This window comes from Cetorhinus maximus, chromosome 23 (assembly GCF_964194155.1).
Source record: "Cetorhinus maximus chromosome 23, sCetMax3.hap1.1, whole genome shotgun sequence".
NCBI classification, from domain to species: domain Eukaryota; kingdom Metazoa; phylum Chordata; class Chondrichthyes; order Lamniformes; family Cetorhinidae; genus Cetorhinus; species Cetorhinus maximus.
The window spans coordinates 52,700,929-52,715,634 of NC_135901.1; positions in this window are offsets into that span (position 1 = coordinate 52,700,929).

Below are 14,706 nucleotides of genomic sequence, written 5' to 3' on the forward strand. Positions count from 1 at the left end.
ACTGGAGTGACAATTATTCTTTCTCAGTTTTACTCTTCCCAAATAAAAGAGTGGGACATTCATTGCGGATACATGGAAACAGTCTGATCCCACCCACTGCAGACACATCCATGTCACCGGGAACCAGCTCTCCTACAACCGGTGCCATCTCCCTTCGAGCCTTTCGCTGTCTTGTCTGTTACCAAGTATTCTGATTGTCCCGAAGCCGATATTAGGTTTGAATTCCTGATGTGCAGTAACGAGAATCCTTTCAATGTCTCAGATCAGTTAATTTCACTGAGAACATCAGAGTCAATGTTCCAACGTCTTAAAGAAGGGAAAGGTACCTTGACTGTCTCTTGTCAGTCGGGCAGTTCGCCCTTCATTCCCCCCCTGATTCCGGTTCCCAAAGGGTTTCTAAAGATTCACAAAGCTGGAGACTGGGTTTTCTGGTTTGGTTCCTTCTCCATTTTCCTACCTGCCAACTGACAATATTTTCCAAAATCTCCTCTCAATCCTCCGCCTTGCATCATGTCCAGGGATGAGGAAATTCAGTTTTGTGGAGAGATTATAGAGGCCGAGCTTGTTCTCTTTAGAGCAACGTCGGTTAAATGGAGAATTCATGGAGCTGCTCAAAATGATGGGGGTTGGGGGCAACGGGGATGGGGCGATTTGATGGAGCAGATAGGGAGAGACTGTTTCCACTGACGGGGGTCACTAGCCAGAGGACTGGGATTTAAGATAATTAAAGAAAGACAGACTTGCATTTAGTATAGTGGTTATTACGTTTGCCTAACAAGTGGTTCGAAATCGGGCAGAAAAATTATCACAATCTGTTCATTCACGTTTGTTGAATATAGTATCTTACAGCCCTGCCTTCTGGTCAATGCTTATAGCGCTTTTCCCGACCAGCGGGCGTCTCAAAGCGCTTTCCAGGCAATGAAGGACATTTTGAAGTGTCGCCATTGTTGTGATGTAGGAAACACGGTAGCCAATTAGCGCTCAGCAAACTCTCACAACCAGCAACGTCATAATGAGCGGATGATGTGTTTTTGTGACGTTGACTGACGGATGAACGGGTCACGTGGCTGTGAGACACTGTATTCCCCTAATATTTAGCATCAAACGTGTATTTTTTGATATTTGCTTCCCATTAAATTAACAGATTTTGATCATATTTCTGCGCAGTTTCAAAGTGGGGACCTTTCACATGTGATAACCAGTCCAATACAGAACAATACCTGACAGAGCCAGAGGCACCTACACATCATGTTAAACTGTGAGGCCCTGCAGCAGCACTTTGGGTCTTTGATTTTCGGAAATGGAATTCAGGTGGCAGATTTAGAAATGCTGTCGTCAAATTAATCTGATAATGTCAGCATAACATGGCATAGCACGTGAGGGGACCATTCGACCCATCATATCAAAAACAGCTTTTTACAATGTTCTTTCCAATTAATCTCAATTTCATTTTTTTCTACATAACCACGATGTTTGACATTTTCAATTCATTTTCGAATTCCCTTTAGAAAACCCTGAGTGAAGAAAAAGAATATTGAAAGCGGTGCAGGAGCTTCTGCCGTGTCCATGCTCAGTGTGTGAACATTAACAAAGTTCCCCTGACCCAATGACATGAAGACTTAGGCTGGGGCTTCTTAAACAGCTTTCAAAAGAAAATGAAGTTCATTTCAAATGGAATTTGCAATGGAATTTATTCTGACCAAGCACCTCCTTATTTTTCCCTGTCGATATGGACAATCTATTTCCTCTTGCTGTTCAACCTGTTACAGAGGCTGTTATTGAAAAGAGGGAAAGGTTTGCTACAGCTATACAAGGCCCTGGTTAGGTCACAACTGGAGGACTGTGTATAGATCTGGGAACGGAACCTTATAAAGGATCAATATTTGCCTTGAAAGTTTCAGAGGAGCCGCATTGATGAGGTTGGTGGGTTTTGGAAATTGGAAGTTGTACATCCGCAGTTTGTAGCACTATTTCACCTCACTGTTCACTTCATGTTCATATCTAACACACTCGATGCTGTTATTGGCTGAACAAGTCTTCTGTGTTTGAACTAAACATGCTGTTATTCGGCGCTCCCACTCCTGCCGCCCGGGTTTGTCCCTCCTCAGGGAATGTTGTTTTCTTGTTGCTGTGTGAACTGTCACAATGAACTGATCCTGGAGTCTCTTTCCTGTGGGATCTACAAAACCCGTCACTTCTCTTCCTTTTTCATTCTCACTCTTTGATTTACAGTTGGGTTAGAAGCATGTGAAACAGCCACATCATGCATGGCTTAGTCAGTAGAGCAGCCAAATTCTTAATTTTAGGGTCTGGGCTCAAGCGCCAGGCTGGACAGCGCCGTTTTTTAAACTTTGCTGCTGTGATGGGTGATCCCCAGCTCCCCATTCCTCCAGCAGTGTCATCGCTCAAACTGAGTCCTTCTCCATCCTCTTTGTTAGTATCACAGTTGCTACTGTACGAATGTAAACTGCCTTTGGCTTCACTGGAAGTCAGAAAGCTTTAGTGCTTTCATCCACCCCAGCCTAGATTCAATTCCCGTTTTTACCGCTCTGCTAACTAATACAATGGCAGGGATTCCTCGTGCAAACTGTAAAAACAATCCTGAAATTTGATCGAGGGAACTGTGAAGCGATTCATGTTGGTCAAGAGAATGAAGAGAGGCAACATCAAATAAATTGTACAATTCTAAAGGGGTTTCTCTGTTACACAGCGAGTGGTTAGGATCTGGAATGCACTATCTGAGAGTGTGGGGGAGGCAGATTCAATCGCGGATTTCAAAAGAGAATTGGACAGAAAATGCAGGTCTCCAGGGAAAAGGCGGGGGAGTGGGACCAGGTCAGTTAGTTTCCAAAAGGATAAAAGTTCTCCCTTTTCAGACGGAGATGAGGAGATGTCTTTTCTCTCTCAAAGGGTCGTTGGTCTGTGGAATTATGCTCCCCAGAAAGCAGTGTAAGCTGGGTCACTGAATTTATTCAAGGCAGAATTAGACAGACTTTTGATAGACAAGGGAATCAAGGCTTATGCCGGGGGCGGGAGTGGGGGGAAGCACGGTGGTGGGGGCGGAGGGGTCTATGGTGGGGGAGCATGAAAGTGGAGTTGAGATCAGAACCGGATCAGCCATGATCTTATTGAATGCTGGAGCAGGCTGGAAGTGTTGAATGGCCTCCTCCTGTTCATTACTCCTATGTTCCTCAGACCAGGGCCAAATGTAACCTTGTCTCTGATTCTCTAATACTATGGTGGGCTCGAGGGGAAAAATGGTTCCATTCCTGCTCCAGTTGTTTTGTTCTAATTCAGGGCTGGTCGCACTCGAAGCAATGGTTGAAGGGACATTCGCTGTGGTAAGTGTGGTTGAGTGGTTTAGAAACTGGATTTAAATTATATTCAAATCGCACTGCTGTCAAAATTCCAGCTAATTCGCTTTCTTTCAGTCTCTTCAGTAAATCCCTCAGGATGCGCTGGGGAAAGCCGATGTCTGCACTGCTTCAGTTTGTTGGGAAGAATGAGGAGGAGCGATATAAATTGTGGGGTGACCGGAAAAAGGTGAGACCGAGTCCAGTTTTCTTTGCTGCAACAATTCTATGATTTTGGTTGAACAACGTGACTGCTTTGCCCAGCAGCTGTAGTTGTGGCCGAGTGGTTAAGGTGATGGGTTTGAAATCCATTGTGGTCTCCCCCTGCAGGTACGAATCCTGCCGACTGCGTTGTTCACTGTTTCTTCCTTCAAATTCCTCCACAGTTGGCTAAATGGAATACAATTGTTCCCATGAGTTCTGTCCAGCTTTGCTTCCGTGTTCCTTCATCTCCATTCATTGACAAGCACTCACCAAATCTGCAGTCGGGAACAAAACTGAACCAAGTTGGTGGTTTTCTGGGCGTTTCTCTCTCCTTTGTCACTCTTGGTGTGTTTCAATGTGGTTCAGTTCCCAGGGGAGTGAACACATGTTTACTATTGCAAACTTTATTCACATTCGTTATCTATCATCATGGTAAATGGTAAAGTGAATAACAACAGGTTTGCCAGAACTGTGACACGGAACTGCTTGCGTGACAAACAGTATAAGCAGCATGTGATAGGCAGAGCTAAGCGGTCCCACAGCCAACGGAGCAGATCTCAGCACTGCAGTCCTGCCACATCCAATCATGAATGGTGGTGGGAAACTGAACAACTCACTGCAGGAGGAGGTTCCACAAATATCTCCATCCTAAACGATGGGGGAGCCCAGCACATCAGTGCAGAAGCTCAGGTTGAGGAATTTGGTACAATCTCCAGCCAGCAGAGGGGAGTGGATGATCCATCTCGGCTTCCTCCAGAGGTCCCCAGCATCACAGATGCCAGTCTTCAGCCAAATCGATTCACTCCACGTGATATTAAGAAATACTGAAGGCACTGGATGATGCAAAGTCTCTGGGCCCAGACAAAATTCAGGCAATAGCACTGAAGACTTGTACTCCAGAACTTGCTACGCCCCTAGCCAAGCTGTTCCAGTACAACTACAACACAGGCATCCACCAAGTAATTTGGAAAATTGCCCAGGTATGTCCTGTACGCAGAAAGCAGGAGAAATCCAACCCGGCCACTTATCACCCCATCAGTCTACTCTCCATCATTAGTAAAGTAACGGAAAGGGTCATCAACAGTGCTATCAAGCAGCACTTGCTTAGCAATAACCTGCACACTGACACCCAATTTGGGTTCCGCCAGGGCCACTCAGCTCCTGAACTCATTACAGCCTTGGTTCAAACATGGACAAAAGAGCTGAACTCATGAGGTGAGGTGAGAGTGATTGCTCTTGACATCAAGGGCATATTTGACCGCGTGCAGTATCAAGGAACCCTAGCAAAACTGGAGCCAATGGGAATCAGGGGGGAAATTCTCCACTGGTTGGAGTCACACTAGCAGAAAGAAAGGTGGGTCTGGCTGTTGGAGGTCAGTCACCTCAGCTTCAGGACATTACTGCAGGGGTTCCTCATGGTAGGGTCCTCGGCCCAACCATTTTCAGTTGCTTCATCAATGACCTTCCTTCCATCATACGGTCAGGAGTAGGGATGTTCGCTCATGATTGCACAATGCTCAGCAACATTCACGATTCCTCAGAAACTGAAGCAGCCCATGTTCAAATTCAGCAAGATCTGGACAATATCCAGGCTTGGCCTGACAAGTGGCAATTAACATTTGTGTCACACAAGTGCCAGGCAATGACCATCTCCAACAAGAGAGAACCTGACCATCGCCCCTTGACGTTACCATCACTGAATCCACACCTTTCAATATCCTGGGGGTTACCATTGACCAGAAACTGACTGGAATAGCCATATAAATACTATGGCAACAAGACCAGGTCAGAGGCTATGAATCCTGCGACGAGTAGCTCATCTCCTGACTCCCCAAAACCTGTACACCATCTACAAGTCACAGGTCAGTGGTATGATAGACTGCTTCCCATTTACCTGAATGAGTGCATCTCCAACAACACTCACGAAGCTTGACACTGTCCAGGACAAAACAGCCCCCTTGATTGGCACAACATCCACATTCTTTCCCTCCAGCACCGATGCACTGTAGCAGCAGTGTGTACCATTTACAAGATGCACTGCGGCAATTCACCAAAGATTTCCAAACCCACGACCATTACCACCTAGAAGGACAAGGGCAGCAGATAGATAGAAACACCACCACCTGGAAGTTCTCCTCCAAGTTACTCACCATCCTGACTTGGAAATATATCGCTGTTCCTTCACTATCGTTGGGTCAGAATCCTGGAATTACCTCCCTAACAGCACTGTTAGTGTATCCATACCAGATGGACTGCAGTGGTTCAAGAAGGCCGCTCACCACCACCTTCTCAAGGGCAACTAGGGGCGGGCAATAAATGCTGGCCCAGCTGGTGAAGCCCACATCCCGTGAATGCAAAATTAAAATGGAATTCACTGCCTAAGTTTGTGGTTGAGGCTGAAACGCTGAAATTATTTAAAAGTACCTGGATCAACACCTGAAGTGCTGTAACCTGCACGGATATGGACCAGGTGCCAGAAAGTGAGAATATAATGAGCGGCTGGTTTCTTTTTCCTCTTTTTTGGCTGGCGAAGACATGATGGGCTGAATGGTCTCCTTCTTCACTGTAACATTCCTATAATTCTTTGGTTCTATGTTGAATGATGTTATTGATGATTGAAAGGAATGCATTGCAACCTTGGGGCTTTTGTAGGTCGATTACCTTCTACACTTTGAATTTCAGAACAAACTGAGGCTCCAAATGGAACATATTTGTCTTTCTGCGCGTTGGAGACCAGAGCAAGTGGATGCACACATCATCAGTTGGCAGAGTGAATGACACTGGACCTGTCAGTTGTGAGTTCGAGCTGCTTGATGGGCGCCATTGCTTTTAAACTTTGCTGATTTCATGGGTGATCCACAGCTCTCCATTCCTCCGACAGTGTCAACGGCCAAACGGAGTCTTTCTCCATCCTGCTTTGTTAATATCAAAGTTGCTGGGTTTATAAGTGGAAACTGCCTCCACTTCAATGGAAGGCGGAGAATTTAGTGCTTTGAATTTGGTGCTTTCACAGCCGTAGCCCATGTTCAATTTCCGGCCAGGGAAAACCTTTCCCCTCCCGCTGTGTGAACTGTCACAATGACAGGGATTCCTTATCAAGTGAAAGTAGGCCTGGCAGCGTCTTTGGAGTGAGAAACAGTGTTAATCTTCCAGTTTGTTGATCTTTTATCAGAGCTGGAAAAGTCAGGTGGAAAACAAGTCCAGAGGCGGAGGGAGGGGGCTGAACGGACAAAAGGGAAGGAGTGTGATAGGCTGCAGAGAGAAACTGACTAAAGGGATGAGGGTACAAAATGTGGGTGGGAATGAGAGAGATTTTTTCTGCCTGTTGTTCAGACTGGGACAAAAGTCACTCCTGATTAACCAATCACAATGAGCAGATCATGTGTGTTTGGTTGAAGGATAAACAGTAACCAGGCCACATGGCTGTAAGATACTGTCTTCAACATACATGAATCTGCAGATTTAGATAATGGTTCTGTGCAGTCTTGAACCAGGGATCTTATCATGTGTCAGGCAAATGTGACAATCACTGAACTGCAGAAACAGGAGATAACCTAAAAGCTCAATGGGCTTCAGTGAAATTTTAAGCGGTGACGTCATGCAGCAGCACTTTGGGTCTTTGTTTTGAGGAAATGGAATTCGGCTGTTCTCATTAGGAATGCTGGAGACAGACTGATCAACAATGTCATCAGCAAATGGCACAGCGCAGTAAGAGGTCTTTTGGCCCAACGGATCGATATCAGTTTTGTACAAAGAGCTTTCTAATTAATCTGAATTTCTTTGTCTCTATCCATAACCCTAATTTGTTTCTCCCCCTTTCAAATCTTTGCCCAATTCCCTTTGAAAACTCTGAGTTGAGAAAAACAACATTGAAAGAGGTGTAGGAGCTTCTGCAGTGTGTGAAAATTAATGCGAAAATTAACAAAGTTTCCCAGACTCAATGACATGAAGAGTTGGTTTCCGAATTTTTTTACACTTATGGAAATTTTAAAAATAGTTGATTTCAAATCGAACATTCGAAAAAAAGTTTATTCTGACCAATCATCGCCTCATTTTTCTCAGTCGAAAAACACAATCTAATTACCTTATACCAACATTTCATTGAGAAAACACGCACAGTCAAATAGGAAAAAAGGAACATAATTTGAAACATCGAAATAATGAAACATTGAAATAAAAAAGTTACTACTGGAGATGATTTCTGTATGTTATAGAAGGGCAGGATGATCTGATTAACTGACAGAGCTGGTTCGAGTTTCCCAATGACCGATTCCTGCTCCTTTGCTTCTGCTCTATGTTGGTGGCAATACCAGTGAAGGAAACGATGGCTAACGTATTTGCTTATAATAGTGTGGCCGAACAGTCTAAAGCCCTGGATTTAGTCTCCAGTCACTATGGAGGCGTGGGCTCGAATCCCACCGCGGCCAAGTGTTAAGTTTTCTTTTTGGTGTCTGCAGCTACCCCATTAGAACCAGCCCGCATTAAATCCAGTGTGGTGTTTTACTTTGATAGGAAGATCGAGGAGAGACAATATAAATATGAATTGCTGTGGGGGAAAAGGCGGAGTGTGGAATTACAGTAGTTGATTTGCTCTTCCAGAGAGTCAGCATGTGAATGACATGGTGAATGACCTCCTGATGTAGCCGCTTATGGCTTTATACAAATGTCATTAATGCAAATCTGTGGTTTGTATTCGTCACTGAGTTGTTAAGGTGACGGGTTTTGAATGCTTTGGGATCTCCACAGGTAGGCTGGAATCCTGCCAACTACTCTTATCATTCTTGAAATTTTCAATGTACCTGCACAATTAATTACCGATTAAGTTGAATAAAAACCACCCAAAATCTCCAGCGTGCTCTGATTTCCATTCGTCTGCAAGCATTCACAAAAGTTGCAGCTAGAAATGAAACAAAAACGGAGCCAGGTTGGTGTCAGGCTTGCTTTCTGGGTGTTTGTCTCTCCATAGAGAGAACCCCTTGCCCTCTGTCACTCTCGGTGTATATGTCTCTGTATGTTCCTGTGTGCGTCACTGTGTTTCAGTTCCTCACTTTTACCATTCAAGCATTATTCACCTTAGTTGTGTGGCTTCATGTTAAGACGGTATAGAGAACAAAAAGAGCAGTTTTAAAATATACAAGAGGAGTTTTCTTTCTCTTTTTTGAATGGAGACTTTTCAGCTTCTGAGGGTCGGTTTGGTACAAAGTGGAGGTTGACTGAAATTGTCACTGATCAACATTTAAACAGACAGACACCGAGTCCTTGTGGTTGAGTGGTTAAGGCAACGAACACATCGGGAGAATGAATTTGTAAATATAAATAGTCCAAACTGAAATCCCTCGGACATTAGGAACTATTTCTACTTCTGTCGGGTGTCGCAAGGACCAGGAACGTAAAAGTTCAACAATAAATGTTCCAGGAACGGATAGGATATAATCACCAAGAAAGGCTGAGCAGCCTGAAGCTCATATCTCCAGAAAAGAGAAGGCTGAAAGATGACCTGATAGAAATGGGATGCTTTGTTGTTGTTTCTTCAGGGATTCGAGGAGCAATTTCTTTCTTCAGCTACAGATTTACATCATTTGAATCTGCATCAAACAAATAATGAAATGTTTAGATGTATAGAAAGAAAGATTCTACGTTGAGATGGAGTTCTTAAAATCAGATTTTGTCATCTGCTGAATCAGCATTTTTATCAAACTCTATCTGTCATTGGATTACAACAGTGACTACACTTCAGAAAGATTTCATTGGCTCTAAAGCGCCTCCCGTTGTCCAGAGTTGATGAAAGGCTCTGTTTAAATGTAAGCCCTTCTTTCTCGTCTTTCTTTCTGTCTGTCACTCTAAGTTAACAATCATATGGAATGGTGAAGTGTATCTGTTCCCAGTGTCTACTCCACTCTCTGACTCCATCTGTCTGCCTTTGCCTCTGTATATCTGCCTCGGTCTCTTTCAGTCTCTCAGTCTCTCTGTCTGTGTCTCTATCGCTGTTGACTCTTGTGCTCTTTGTTCACTCCATTCACTCGCTGTGTGCAACCAAAATTCACTGGATTGATTCCTGAGATGAGACGGTTGTCCTAGGAGGAAAGATTAAATGAGATGAGTCTGTTTTCTCTGGAGTTTAGAATAATGAGAGGTTATCTCACTGAAAAGTCTGACATTCTGAGCCAGATTGACAGTGAACATGCTGAGAGGCTGTTTCCCCCTGGCTGGAGCGTCTAGAACTGAGCTCACATTCTCCGGATAATGTGTCAGCCACTTAGGACTGAGGTGAGGAGACATTTCTTCACTCAAAGGCTTGTGAATCTACGGAATTTTGTAGCCCGGATGTCTGTGGATCCCCAGCCAATGGGAATATTGAAGGCTGAGGTGGATACATTCTTGGGCTTTAAGGGAATGAAGGGCTATTGGGATTAGATGGGAAATTGGTGCAGAGTTTGGGGATCTGACATGATCTTATTAAGTGGTAGCGGAGGCTCGAGGGAGCTTATGGCCAATTTTTAATGTTCTGTTTCAGTGGAAACACCATCAAAGCGACAGGAAACCGCAGGTTGAGAGAGGTGACCTGGCCGAACGGCCTCAGGTGCTGGGTCCAGGTTCCATTATTTGTGGAACCGCTGCCAAGCTTATTGGTGGTTCACTTGTGGGCCATTTTGAATGCTCTCTTCTGATGACAAAGTGCCAGCTCAAAGTGAATGCGAGCGCGTATTGGGTTTTATTTTAATTGGGAGAAGGAGGAGAGGCAATACAAATAGTAATTGCTTGTGTGAGAATGTACGGCAGTGGAAGTAGTTGAGTTGTTCTTCCAGACAGCCAGCACGGAGAAGATGGGCCGAAAGCCCGCCTTCTCTGCTGCAGGCATCTGATATACTAACAACATTAACCTGTCCATAGGGCCAGTTGCGGTGGTCGTGTGGTTAAAGCGATGGAGTTCAAATCAATTGGATTTTCCCGCTGCTTATTATTCCTGGTTTTAACTCTATGTCTACAGAGTTAATTCTCGGTTAGATTCAATCAAATCCATCCAAGCACTAAAGCATCCAAGGGGGTTTTCCTATTTCCGTTCATTCACGAAAACATTCACGAAACTTGTAGTCATAGTGGGACAAAAACAGAGCCAGTTTGGTGTCAGGCTTGCTTTATGGGCGTTTGTCTCTCCTTAGATACAAACCTTTGCCCTCTGTTACTCTCGGTGTCTTTGTCTGTGTGTGTTCCTCTGTGTGCGTCAATGTGTTTCCATTTCCCGAAGGGGTGAACACATTTTTACCGTCACAAACTTTAGTCAAATTAGTTGTGCAGTTTCATATCAAAATGTTACAGAGAAAAATATCAGGATGGAAGATGCAGGGGGAGTTTGCAATGTTTGGAGGGAGGTGCAGCTAAGAAGTGGAAGATTCAGCGAGAAGTTTTCTTCTCATTTAACACGAGACTTGGAACCAGATCTGGGATATACTTGTGTCGATGTAAACAGTAAAATCTCTCCTCTTACCGATTTTACCTTGCAACACCATCTCTATAGTCAATGCTTTGCAACCGATCACAGCCCTTTTCTCATTCCCTATCTTCACCTCTGTGTTTGTTCTCGAGCCGTTGCGACCAGATGACATTTCCAACTCTGATGCAAAACTAACGCTCTCACACCACTGGCAAAGGTGGTCTGCATTTTTCGATTTAATCAGGAAATTATCCAGACTCACTTTAATTGTTTGCACAAGGTAAATAAATTATCATTCCCTGACCCAGAATCGAACCTGGCCCATGACCCGGTGAAAGTACCAAACCTGGAAAACTGGACCTCTAAGGAAACTGCGCACAAGCCTTACACTCTGACTTAGCTATGTTACCTGTGCCTTTTATTTTTATTTCCGACCCCTTGGAGCAAAAAAAGGCAAAAGCAGCGTAGAGGAGCTAAGCCAACTCCAGAAACAATTTGGCAGATTCCCTGGTGGTCTAGTGGTCAGGATTCGGCGCTTTTGGCTCTGGTTCGATTACCAGTCAGGGAATGAAGGTTTGTGGATTTCGAGAAATTGTTTAAACAAGTGTTGATTACTTATTGATTGAAAACATTTAGCAGCTCTGCCAGAAGCAGAAGAGTGAGAGTATCGCCTCAGAGCTGGAAAAATCACACTTGGAACAAGTGGAGAACACAGAGGAGGAGTGAGGGAACGGCTGAAGAGTAGGGCTGGTTGCAAAACACTGACCAGAGATGTTGGTGTGAGGCAAAGTATGGGTGGGAGAAGGAGAAATGTTGCTCCCTACTGATTGTACTGGCACAACGATCACTCCTGATCAAACAACCAATCACAACTGCTCTTTGAAAGCCTCTTTCTTTGCTCTAACTTCTTATAATTTTATGTTTCCCAACAACACGGGTCATTCTGCCATTTTATAACCCACTCGAAAGAGATGTACTTTCTTACCTTGCATTCGGCTCTTAACAAACCAAAACACCAGGTTTGTCACGAGACTAATTGAGCGACACATCAATGGTGCCAATCCTTCACTGGAGCTCACCACGTCCAAAGAGCGCAGTTACCATCAGCCTACTATGTACCTTCTTGCAGTGCATCTGCTGAACAATATAAGCTTATTGCAGCTCTACTTCCTTCACATTGAAATCCAGAGTGAAAATATGAACAATTTCAAAGCTGAACTATGTACGAGAATGCGCTCGTACAACGTACAAACGGACTTGAAGGAGAGTGTGACCGTGGATAATCGGCACTGTGCACATTCCTGTAATCAGAATCTGGGAGAATCTGGAAGATCCTGGTGTTTCTTTACCCTGTTGTCTGCAAATTATCGCCTTGTGTCTTACGAACTGACTCTGTCTGCATCAAGCAGCTAATTGACCAGGGAGCTTGACACGAGACAGGGACAGAAGCAGAAAGAGATGCGACAAGAAAGTGCTTTGAATTTGATGTCTGCCAGTTGCTTTCAATGGTGAATGTCTGCCTTGCAGCGATTAGTTGATGTTTTTTTTTTCTTTTTTGATAGCAGCAAGATTTTAAAAGTACCACAGCGCCCAGCATAGGGCTCGAACTCACAACCTTGCTATGAAAAGTGTTCTGCCGACTGAGCTAACTGGGAAAGTGACCGAGGTCTATTCCATATCCCAACATACATGGAGAGATTTGTTGCTTTCAGCCTGATACCTCAGCTTGTTCCGAATGTCAAAGTGTAAAAGGTAATCACCCTACAAAAGCCCCAAGGTTGCAATGCATTCCTCTCAATCATCAATAACATCTTTCACTTCTTAGCTGCACCTCCTTCCAAACATGGTGATCCATTTTCCTCAGGATTTGTTCCTGGATTTAATACTTATCTGCTTTATGAACTCATTTTGAAGTCAGATTCTTTTCAACATCCACACAAATTGAATGGCAAACCTGACGGACAAACAATGGAAAACAAGCAACTCAGTAACACAAATCCCATGGTGCTCTTTTTCATATTCTCAACAGTCAGATTTTCAATAAAGTGAAGGAATTTTACAGTGAAAAGACTTGGAAAGGTGGTGCGATTTTTATTTGTGACTCACTCAGTCGGGAATTCTGTAAATGCTGCTCGGAGGTTTAGTAACCGGGATATAAACTACCTGCGTTTTCCTGAGCCTGTGCTCGGTGTATTGGGAGGTTTGGCCCGGGTTAGAGTATCTTGCATCCCAGGGATGGGCAGTAACCCGCTGATTGAAGCTGCAGTCGCCACTTTCTGCTGGTAGCGGGTGATTGGAGAGTGCAGGGCCGGAATATTGCTGCTTTTCCCTGTTTCACTCACGGTGGAGCTGAGGATGAGCGAATCATTGATGGGTTTGTCTGAATCCAATAATTTCTTAGATTTCCACTGGGTTAGATGAAGGTACATAGTTCGTACAAAACTTTCCTTACTATATTTGACAGAAAAAAATAATATTTTTTAAAAAGCTGTTTGTGTGGGAGCTCACTGGACAACAGTAGATCTGGAATCGTTTTGGGGATATTATCTTGGAGCCCAAGTACCCAATGACAACCCGGAACTGCGTGACAATGAATGTTGATGGGGGAAAACAGTAAAAGCTTCACTCCGGGATGGTCTTGAATCACCAACCTTTCAGTTAACAAGAAGACACACTGACCAATTGTGCCTCAGAGGCTTATACAAGTTCAGACTACAAGGTATCCTAACCAGGGTGTCAGTGAGTCAAATCTTCAAATTGCCACTACCCAGCTGACTATCGCACTCTATCAGTTTTGCACTTCCAAAATAAAAGTTGGGTCATTCATTGTGAATACATGGAAACGGTTTGATCCCGCCCACTGCAGGCACATCCATGTCACCGGGAACCAGCTCTCCTACAACTGGTGCTGTCTCCCTTCAAGCCTCTCGGTGTCTTGTCTGTTACCAAGTATTCTGATTGTCAAAGCCGATATTAGGTTTGAATTCCGGATGTGCAGTAACGAGAATCCTTTCAATGTCTCAGATCAGTTAATTTCACTAATACCATCAGAGTCAATGTTCCATCGCCTTAAAGAAGGGAAAGGTACCTTCTTTGACTGTCTCTGGTCAGTCGGACTGTTCACCCTTCATTCACTGATTCCATTCCTCAAAGCGGATTTTCATTTTCTCCTTGAGTTCCCTGACCACATCTGGCAGCATCTTTGATTCGAGAGGCATAATTTATAGTTCAGATGTAATGCAGTTCCGATGGAAGGTTACAGACCTGAAATGAAAACTATGTTTATCTCTCCACAGAGGCGACCAGGTCTGCTGAGAATTCCAGTATTTTCTGTTGTTATTTCAGATGACCAACATCTGAAATATGTTGCTTTTCTTTACCTGATTAGTGAAACATATAAGATTCTGAGCGTACCTGGCAGGGCGGGTGTTGAGAGGATGTTACCTCTTGTGGGAAAATCTAGAACTAGGGGTCACTGTTTAAAAATAAGCGGTCACCCATTTAAAACAGAGAGGCAAAGATTTTTTCCTCTCAGAGAGTCATGAGTCTTTGGAACTCTCTTCCTGAAAAGGCTATGGAAGCAGAGTATTTGAATATTTTAAAGGCAGAGATGGATATATTCTTGCTAAGCAAGGGGTTGATAGGTTATCGGGGGTAGGCGGGGTACAGGGTTCAGGTTACTGTCAGGTCAGCCATGATCTTTTTAAACGACGGAGC